Genomic DNA, 10,755 nt, shown 5'->3' with positions numbered 1-10,755 from the left:
TTCTCGAAACTGGTATGAAAAGGTTCGATGCACTACACATAGAAAAAGTAAAAAAAAGACTGTGAGATTATTTATCATGAGTTTTCTGCTTTATTTTCAAATTGTAGCCTGTAGTGTCAGGTGGATTAGTCTGAATTTAGTGGCACGGCTGCACGTAACATTTTTATCCACTAGATGGCGACCTGAACACGTTTAAAATTTGAAACTCGCACTTGAGAGGTTATCCACATAGTGTATAAAAACACAGTTCTTATGAGGAATGGTCTGTCTCGTTGTCAGTATAACAACAGCCCTGGTCTTTTGTTATGATTCTGTGTAGACTCTTGACACATATGAAATCAGAAAGGTCAGTAATGGTTTGATTTGGGTAAAACGTGAAGCGTAAAGCGTTTGTGTTATTTGTTATGAGGCTTTTGTTGTAAACTCATCATTGCTGCCAGTTTGACATAGATTACTGATCTGTAATGAGCGGTCACTCATAGCTTCAGAGTTCTAATAACAATGAATTGTATGCCTTATTTTTCCAATGGAACCTAAATTCAGCATGTATATAATTTAATATTGACTGCAACTATTGACATCAAATAAATAATTTTCGAATAGTAGCCTAATTATGCTTAAAGAGAACATGTGCAATACATCGACATTAGAGGCTAACAAAAGAGAGGGGGACTTAATAACAATTTCAGCATGAAACAGGAAGGCTACTATAGTAAAATGTGCATTCCGAGAATGAGCCCCGTTCTGTTTAGGCGTTAGCATTTGCGTACTTGCATTACTATTAACGCTGACAATGTCGACAAGCGAACACCAAGCTCAGTTCACATGAACATCTCAGCTTGAATACGGTGTGGCGCGCATCGACGCTGGATTCACCCAGGGCACTTTCTGCCATGAGTCCGGGGACTTTCCCCTGGGCGAAGGGAGAAACCAGGTCCTCAGCATGTAGCCCAGAGAGCAAGCCTTCTGAATGCCCGGATGTGAAACGGAAGACACAGAGAATATGTAGGGCCACAAAAGACACAGCTGCACAATCACGGTGTGTAAAAAGTTTCATAGTGTAACGTTAATGTTATAAAACGTGTCCGTTAGTTTACAAAGCTCAGGTTCGTCTTATAAAGATCGTCTGTTGTTGTTTGCAAGAAGCTGGTTCTTGAATTAAAACGTTAAACACAGCGAGGGATCATGGGAAAATTTAAAGGGACAGTAGCCAAATAAATCACTACCACAATTATTGTGCGTTATACAGATCGTAATTGTTTATACAGTAGCCCATATAAGCGCAATACATTCACATGAAAAAAAATTGGAGACCCTTACATCGTAATTATGACTAATGTAGACTAAGACAGGAATGGTAAAGGTTCAGAACTTGCCTGAGAATCGTCAGGTTTTTGAGATACCTTCTCTATCAAAGTAATTGTTTGATAGTTGTCAGTTGATCTAATGGCACACACCAAAAATTGAATAGTTAATAGTTAATTCAGCATACTCAACTTTCTAAAATGTAAACATAGGTTTAAAAAACGGGGCTCAAGTTGGGGCCCACAGTGTTATTTACTGAATCCAAGGCATAGTGCTGCAGATAAGCCTGTATATAGAAGGTATTGTGCTCAAGGTCACCTGAGGTCAGATACAAATTGTCTCCAGGCCTCAAATAACACCTTGGGGTACAAGACTATATGCTGAAGCTTCCATGCTTTAGTCATAAAATGCACGATTGGTTTGTCCATCTGCCCCACTGTGTGAAAGTTTACATCTGTTCACACAAATGAAGACTTTTAATGTTTAATATAACATTTTCCAAAATTATTTGTTGGAAAAAACAAATAATTATATTGCTAATCTCATATTCAGGTGATGTAGGTTAGACAAAGAAACTGTCCTAATAATAATATCCACATTACTTACTGACATCAGTATTTCCCACTGTCTCAAACCAAGGAGGGAATAAAAGCGAATTAAACCAGGCAGTGCCATAAGCCTGTCTTCTCAAATAGCAATGACTGATAACCACCTTAACCTTTTTCTCATAATAATAATAATCTCATAATAAGTCAGAATTGTGAAATAAGGTCTCCAAATGTTTTTCTTTGATGAGTGCTTCCTTAATACAGGCCCAATCTGTGCTGCAGCACTAAAATTCATTCACTGTTGGATTGAAACCTGCTGCAATCACTTCAAATGGATTCCCATATCTATTCTATCTGAGTGCTTTAATGTACATGTATGTTTTGTTTATAAAACAGAAGTAGGCCTTAACTAAACCACAAATTGCAAGTTACTCATCAATCATTGCTGTCAAGTACATTAATATATTATTACCAAAAGAAAAAGATAAGAGAGAATAACTAAAGAGGAATAAAATAAAGCTTCTGCAGATCAGAGGTGAAAGACAGACCTTAAAGTTATAATACTTTTCCACACAAAAAAAAGTCTAAAAAAATGAGTACAACGAGAACTAGTCTGAGTGGCGGAGGCAGTAATTCTAGTTTTAAATTAGATATATTATAATAGAATTAAGCACTGACATATTACATGATGCAAAAACTTGTAAGAGCCGATGTGGTTAAATTTACTCAGTATCCGTGACAACATGAAGCTGAAGCTCTACTGAAATTAACTACAGTAGCCACTCCAGTCTGTTGTCACTGCTGCTGTATGACAAGTAACACAGAGGCATCCGCTGATTTTTCCCTCAGGCTGTGAGACTCCTCTGCGCAGCTTTATCTTTCTGACACCACCATAACTGAATGACAAACGTTTTGTCATCTACCTCAGCTCTACATAAAATACATGTCATACATTGCACTACAAATACAGATACTACATTTACAAATGTGCACTATTTTCTCTGATATTCTTCGTATTCATATTCTTTTGCAGACCCCTACAATATATCATTACTTTTGTACTCTTAATACTCACCATTCTTTCTACTACCACCTTTATGAGCAGCTTTTCAGTTATGCAGTATTTTACATGTTTGCATTGTGCATAGCCTCCATAAATGTATTATATTTTCCATTGTAAATAAAATCTTCATCTTTTTCAGCAAATTGTTAGTTTTACCTTAATAAATTCCTAATTTATCTTACAAATTCAATTCCACCTCAAATAATAATATTCAGTAGTATATACGTAGTTGGGCAATTTAGAGTCACCAGTTAATCTAACCTTCATGTCTTTGGACTGTGGGATGAAACCAGAGCACCTGGAGAAAACCCACGCAGGTACAGGGAGGACATGCAGACTCCTCAGTAAGGCCCTGGTGGGCAGGGTAGAACCCAGAATCTTCTTGTGAGGCAACAGTACTAACCACTGCACCACCACCACTGCCGCCCCAAATGGATCCAACCTACTGACTCTTTCACCCAATATGAGCCTATCTCAGCTCACATTTAGTGAAAGGCCATCATTCAGTTTCATAGGTGTTTTCTGGTGTTGGTTCACGTATCCTGACTTGTTTAGTAAGGATAATGAAATGCTGGACGTTGACATAGGGCTTTAGCTCTTGTTGGTAGTAGACAGTTTGTAGTCAGAGTTTATATAGTTATATGTTTGCAGTTTGTAGCCCAGGATAGTTGCTTTTGCAATGAAGATGCCAACTGTAGGCAAAGTTTCTTTCAGCCATTTACCAGAGCGCTGCCAGAGAGATTCAGCAGCAGGAGACTCCATGCTGCTGAGGTTCTGCATCAGGAGTCTTTTCAGCAGAAATCCTAGATTCCTTAAGATCAGGGACTGGTTGTTTCAAATTGATTGTGAGTGTCTCTTGCTGCTTAGAAGCAAGTTGCCTGTTTTGTTTTGTGATTGAGTCATCTTTCGCCAAGATGTGCTGCAGAAGCGGATCAAAGGCAGTCAAGTAAAGGCATTCAAATCTAATTCATTAGCGACCCCTGAAGTGGGACACAGTATTCATCAGTAATTCGTATACTAGTTCAGTGGCTGTTCAAAATGTGCCTGTCGGTAGAAGCTGCGTTCAGTGATGTGACGCGTGTCTGCTTGTCTGCCATATTGGACAGGTCAAGCTTCTGCCGGTAAACAAACAGACCTCACTACGTGACTGACTGGAAGTCCAAGTGCTGAAGCGATTTTCATGTTTGTTTTGGTTATTGGTATTATATCATATTATCATACAGACATCCATGATCATAACGCATACAGGATGATTAATCCCAAAATATTCATCAACAATTCTACTTGTTCAATACAATAGTGCTAATTAGCAAATATTAGCATTCTAACACACTAACCTAAGACTGCAAACATCTCAACAACTAAAAACGCATGTGTGGCTGACACTATTGATTTGACCCTTTTGTAATTAAGATGAGATTAATTAGGCTAAATTAATTGTATGGCCCTGTAGACACAATTGAAGACACTTTTCTATATAAAGCAGTGAATAAAGACAGTGAGTCACACCTTATTTTACTGGAAGCAGCATGACAATGACAATGTATTTTGGCACTTTACTACTTTATTATGAATTACTCTGGAAATCATTAACTTAAGGTATGTACTAATGTAACTACATCATTTACTGGTTTCTTCAACACATAAATGAGGTGGTACTAACCCTGTGTACTGTCTCAGAACATTGTGTCAGTTTTACATATAATAATAGCTAATAAATGAAACCCTTACACATGTCTATGGAAAATATAAAGTAACATGATCATACCATTTTTTCAGCTATAGGTGCCTCACCTTGTATCTGCATCATGACGTAAACCATAAGTATTACTGTGATATTCCTGCACCATGATGGGATTACATTCAGTCAGCTATTAAAGCAACAACAGTGCCACTGTGAGGCATTACTATAAAATCCTGCAGTAGTATAAAAAAGCCTTTCCCAGAGACATTAAAAACTTTTAAGGCCAGTAGTCTTCTGGTGAGAGGTTTAAACAGAGCAGACTGGATCAGCAACAGGAGAGCATGGTTATAATTTTTTCGTCTTGCAAGTAGAACTGCATCAACTTATGTTAATAAAACTTTTATTTTTTTTTTACTTTTCTGTCTTGCAGGATAAGCAGGATTTTCATTTTCTTTTTTATGAAAACTCAAAGAAACAAAGCAAATTCATCCATTCAGTAACAATCCTCTGTGTATATATTACAACCTGCCAGAATTCAATTTACAAATCATACAAAAAGAACAACAAAAGCTGCGTCTAACCTGTCCCCTTGTTTCTGCAACTGGTCCAACAAGTGTCAACTGGTGTCCAGTAAAGGTCCCATCCAGAGAGACAAAGAGGACGTAGATGAGGCCGAGCAGAGCGAAGGGGGGGACCAGCACCGCCGTGTTCTTCGCAAAGGGTTGAACTGTGAGGATAACACAAGAAGAAGGTTTACAGAAGGCAGATACTTTGTGCCAACATTATACACACAGAAATAAAAACGACTGCATATATTTTTATGGCAAACAGTGTGTTACTGGTGCCACCCAAATATATAAGCCTACACTTAGACAGTGCATGGTTGTGTGTTTACATTATCCTAAATGTTTCCAGCATCAAACTTGGAGAAATCCATGATTTGAATCATGGTAATGGTATTTCTTTATTTTAATTTCATAAATTCAACATAAATCATGGTAACGGTATGTTTCATTTGGTTGCCTGTTAATTACATCATATCTCCTATGTGCATGCATCGGCCTTGTGGTTGCCACATTATTAAGATGTGTTTTATGTATTTCCACCAGATGAAGAACTGTAGTCATCGGACATCTTGATCTTAAGTTATCAGAGAAAAAAAAGCAAATGTTAGGCAGCTCAGCTCCCAGCTTACCATACAGGCTCATTTATTTCTTTATTGATTCATCTTGCTATCTATCTTCTAAACCCTGGTATAGCTCCCATAATTGCTTAATGTTACACTTTTATGTCCTCTGGGCTTTTATTTTGATTTTTTTATGCTTCACTTCCTTTTCCTGTCTGTCCAATGATCTATTGTCTGTGCCAAATGAGAAATTAAAAAAAAATTAGCAAAAACCTAAGTTGGACCGTTTTCTTTAATTTGGTTGTCACGCTTTTTGTTTGGGAACAAAATACAAATAGACCATGTGATTTCAAAAACAGACCAATTTTGATTAACTTTTCGTTTTTTGATTCTGACACCAAAAACATTTTTTCCATCTTGGTTTTGAAACAAATTACAGATTTGCAGTTTTTTTGTTTTTAAATTACAAATGAATTACGGATTATCCAATGATACCCATTTCTACACAGGTATTTCAATTCCCAGTTCACATTTAGAAAAGACAGATGCCGGTTCATATTGTCATTTTCCATTTTTTATTATTATAACAAGAAACGGGAACGTTTTTTGTTTCCCTATTTCTAAACGGTAATCGGGAAACAAGCTGTTTTTACGATTTTGGTTTTCTCATCTGCCTGAGATTGACATTTTCACACCACTACTTTACACCACTATTAGTTGCCATCTGCATTCTGGCTTGGCACATCTGATCTCTGATGAACAAGGTAATTGTAATGAGAAAACAACCTTAATTATCTCCAGATAACAGGATAATTATCTGGTTATCTGGAGATAACAAAAAAATTGTTTTCTCCTGATAATATCATGTTATCTCGGGATAACAAGCTTTGTTATCTTGAGATAACGGGGAAAAAAATAGTAGAGTATGACCTTTCTCAGCTTTGGTAAAATAGTGATACCACAGCGTAGAGATATTCTATTACAAGGTCAACGGTGTGGTTTTATGCAGTGTTTCATGAACTGCTTATTGTGGCGGGAAACTCATTGCGGAGGTCACATGCGGAGCGGTCGTCTTTCCACCAACCATCTCTAGAAAGGCCCATGACGAAAAAAACAAATCCTGATACAGGTGATCGAAGAGACCAGATTGACGTGAGCTGCTCCCACAGGAGAAGTCAGGGGACGCAATCCCCCAGCTCTGCCATGTCACCAGAACCCAACCCACACTACTCTCCTTCCATCTTTATCTCTTATACTGACCAGTACATTTACATTTTAAAACATTGTACATTAAATTTCATGCACAATCAATAACAGCAGCCACACAACAAAAGGTGAGACACATCACAATGTCAGTGTTTACAGAGGCACACAGTTGTGGGAAAGAAAAGTACATTTACTGAAGTATTGCTCTCAAAAACAGTTTTTTTAGATACCTGCATGAATATTTCCATGAGCGATTGCGTTGTTAAGGTTAACTGCTTAAAAATATATACCTTGCACGATGGCACTGAAATGAAAATTATACTCAAAATGTTGCACCAACATGATGGCACGTTAATTACTGCGTGTGCAGACAGTGATGACAGCTGCTGATGGAAAGACAGGCCGTGCTGCAGCCCACACAGTCAGGAGTGTCAGCAGCATGGAGTTTTTTCAGGCCGCACGGTGACAGTCAGCATCTTACAGAGAGGCTTATAGGATGAACCGTCTGTGAGACAAATCCATGATTTTAAAGGTCTTTTACTTTTAAGTTGAAGTTGAAGTAACTGCCCAGAGACAACAATATGTTAAATGTGAACAGGTGCAGTAATAATATGCTTTAGACACAGTTTAAAAATGGACTGATGATTAAGGGTGAAGGAAAAACTGAAATCCTGACTAATGTAAGAGTAATGCTTTCAAATCAAAGAGTTTTTAACATTGAAGGTGCTAAAAAGCTGATATTTTGACATTCTATTTCTCCACAACACCAATATCTCAAGACTCATGTTGAACGTAGCATCTTAATCTGCAATGTCACATCTAACTGCAGGTGTCAGATGAATATAGCGGAGTAAAAAAGTACAATATTTCTCTCTGAAGTGCTGTGGAGTAAGTACCAGTATACTTCGAGGTCCTGGAGATCCATCAGTCCAAGCCCGGCAACATCAAGGCCACCAGAATGTTCAACATGTTTAACTGATGTAAATTTACAATTTTTGACCATTTTCCCCATTTATTAAAATATGTCAGAGGTCCCCAGGCAACATCCATCTCTCTCAGTGCCAATCATCTGTTTTTCATCACACAATATAACCTCTTTTTACTCATATACTTTCTGACCTCCCGTGTCTGCGTCAGATTTTCTATTGTCATTTTATGTTCTTCTCCATTTTTTCTTGAATTGCTGTCATTTATTTTTGGCTTTACTATTTTTACTGCTCTTCATTGTTCTCTTCTTTCTTTTTTCCTTCCGGCTTTCTTCTCACTTACAGTCATCTTGTATCTGTAATCTTATTTCACAGGCCGCTCCAATCTTCTCTATTTTCACTTTTTAATCCTGTCAAGACATCTTCCTCACTCTGCTCTACAGTCTTTCCAAGCATTTTCTCTCTTCTTTCTTCTTGCCCTTTAATCATTCTGCCTCTACTCTTCCATCCTTTTTATGGACGACAGTCAGAGCCGGAGGCATATTGTTTTTGGGTTGTCCGTCCATCCCATTCTCGTGGACACTATATCTCAGAAACACCTTGACAGAACTTCTTCAAATTTGACACAAACCTTCACCTGGACTCAAGGATGAATTCATTAGATTTTGGGGGTCAGAGGTCAGAGGTCAAGGTCACAAAAGGCGTTTTTGGTTTTGTGAATGCAATATCTCTGTAACACCTTGAGGGAATTTCTTCAAATTTGATTAAAACATTCAACTGGACTCAAGGACAAACTGATTAGATTTTGGTAGCTAAAGGTCAAAGTTCAAAGGTCAAAGTAACGGTGACTTCACAAAATATGATTTTGGAATTGTGAATGCAATATCTCAAGAACTTCTCAAGGGAATCCCTTCAAATCTGGCACAAATGTTCACTTGGACTCAAGGACAAACTGATTAGATTTTTGGGGTCAAAGGTCAAAGGTCAAGGGCATGGTGACCTCAGAAAATATTTGTTAGACATAACCCAAGATTTCACAAAGCAATTATTACAACATTTCAAACAATGGATAAACAGGGATGTAACCTGAAACTAGCAGACAACCACAAGGCAGTAATTCTAGTTTTATTTTTATTTTGCTGTTATCTGTGTATAGATGAGGAAAGACAACATATAATAATATAATATTAATCATGATAACTTCATGATTAATATAAGTAAATATATTTAATTAATGAGCATCTTTTTTCAAAGACCTGAAAGAAGCAGAACACCAGAGATATTGGATCCTAAAGTAATTTACTCTAGTGCAATAAACCCTTGAGTTTACATTCCCTTCAAAGCAGTTTGTGATTGAGATAATACACATATGGTTGTTGAACATCTAATTTCAAAACCATAGAGTTTAATATGCTGCTCTGACAGCCTCCACTCCTGCATTTGCTCCCATTCAGCCTCAACAGCATTAGAGAAGTCAGAAACTGATGTTAGCTCACGGTAAGTGTTCCAGTTCATCCTTGAGGCGTCGGATGAGGTTGAGGTCAGGGCTCTGTGCAGACCAGTCACGTTCTTCCACACCAAACTCCCCATCCCACACTCTCCTACATTCTTTCATTTCTTCGGTTTCCATCCCCTCACTTTTTATTCCTTCATTTTCCTCTTGTCTCTCCCTCCTCTTTTTTTTCTGTATTCTGTATTTAATGGTGCCAATTTACCGTCTCTCCACTCTTCAAAGAACATCCACCTCCTGTTTCCATCACCCACCGACATTGGGCTCTGTTTCATATTTTATTTTCATCAGTCTTTTCATCTGGCTTTCTCTGCCAAAACATCATGCGTATCCCTCTGATAATGCCACTGCCTCTGCAAGATGATTATGTTGCTTTCCATATCTTTCTATACTGTACTTTACCTCTGTTTTTCATCATCTCCTTCCTGTCTGCCTTTCTGTTTTTTTCACTGTAGTGTGTTTGGCTCCACATCCACTTGAACCTCTCCATTACTCTGTGGTTGGTCAAGTGTTTTTTTTCTGTCTACCCAGACTATTCAGATAATAAAAGATAATATAATTACTAAACTATGATCTGTTCTCCTTTTCAGTAATATCCAATGGTTGTTTTTAGTGAATTGGAACTCTTTAAGCAGGGATACAATTTTGTACTTAAGTTTTAGTCTTCATTTTTGGTATCTTTTTGGTTACAAAGCCATTTAGTGACCTAATGATATAGCATCGTAAGACTTCAAACAGCCAGTAAAATGAGATGATGTGCTTACTGTTGTTTCTTCCCCCTTATTCATTATGTAGGCCTATTTAACGATACATTTTTCTTATTTGTACTGAAACCCCAGAATCCCTCACTGTTTGTTAAAAGGAGCAGGAACCTTGAGCTAAGCTAATGCTAAATGTCATTCCTTCTGTTTTACTCGGATCTGAGAAAGCACTGCTGTTATTGTTTGTTAGCTGATGCACTCCTACGCTCGTGTTGCCGCTGATACAAATGTGTGGCCAATGAAAGTAGGCAGCGGAGCCCATCTGATAAGACAGATCAAACGTCTTCTAATTCAGGAAATATATTTTGTGCCTTAGGCTGTCAGTAATCCATGCTTGATCAGCTGGCACTAAGCTGGACTGGAAAATGCTAGGAGACATGTAGCTGTACCCTTCGCTGCATTCTCCTCATCTCCAAACTCCCACCTCTTCCTCCTCCTTCCTCCATCCGTCCTTCTGTTACCCTATAACTTATTGCGTGTGTGTCCTCTGGCGTGTGAGGGTATGCATGTGCGCTACACTTCAGGAAAATCAGAACTCAAGCTTTCTACTTGGGTTTGCTTCCCTTCAATGTCAATGCGCTCTGACAGTTGACCCTGATTTTCCTCTGCCAGTGTGTCTTTGTCTC

Source organism: Seriola dumerili, unplaced genomic scaffold, assembly GCF_002260705.1.
Source record: "Seriola dumerili isolate Sdu_G_001 unplaced genomic scaffold, Sdu_1.0 BDQW01000056.1, whole genome shotgun sequence".
Classification (NCBI taxonomy): domain Eukaryota; kingdom Metazoa; phylum Chordata; class Actinopteri; order Carangiformes; family Carangidae; genus Seriola; species Seriola dumerili.
The sequence above is the reverse complement of the archived record's forward strand: the minus strand, read 5'-3'. Positions refer to the sequence as shown.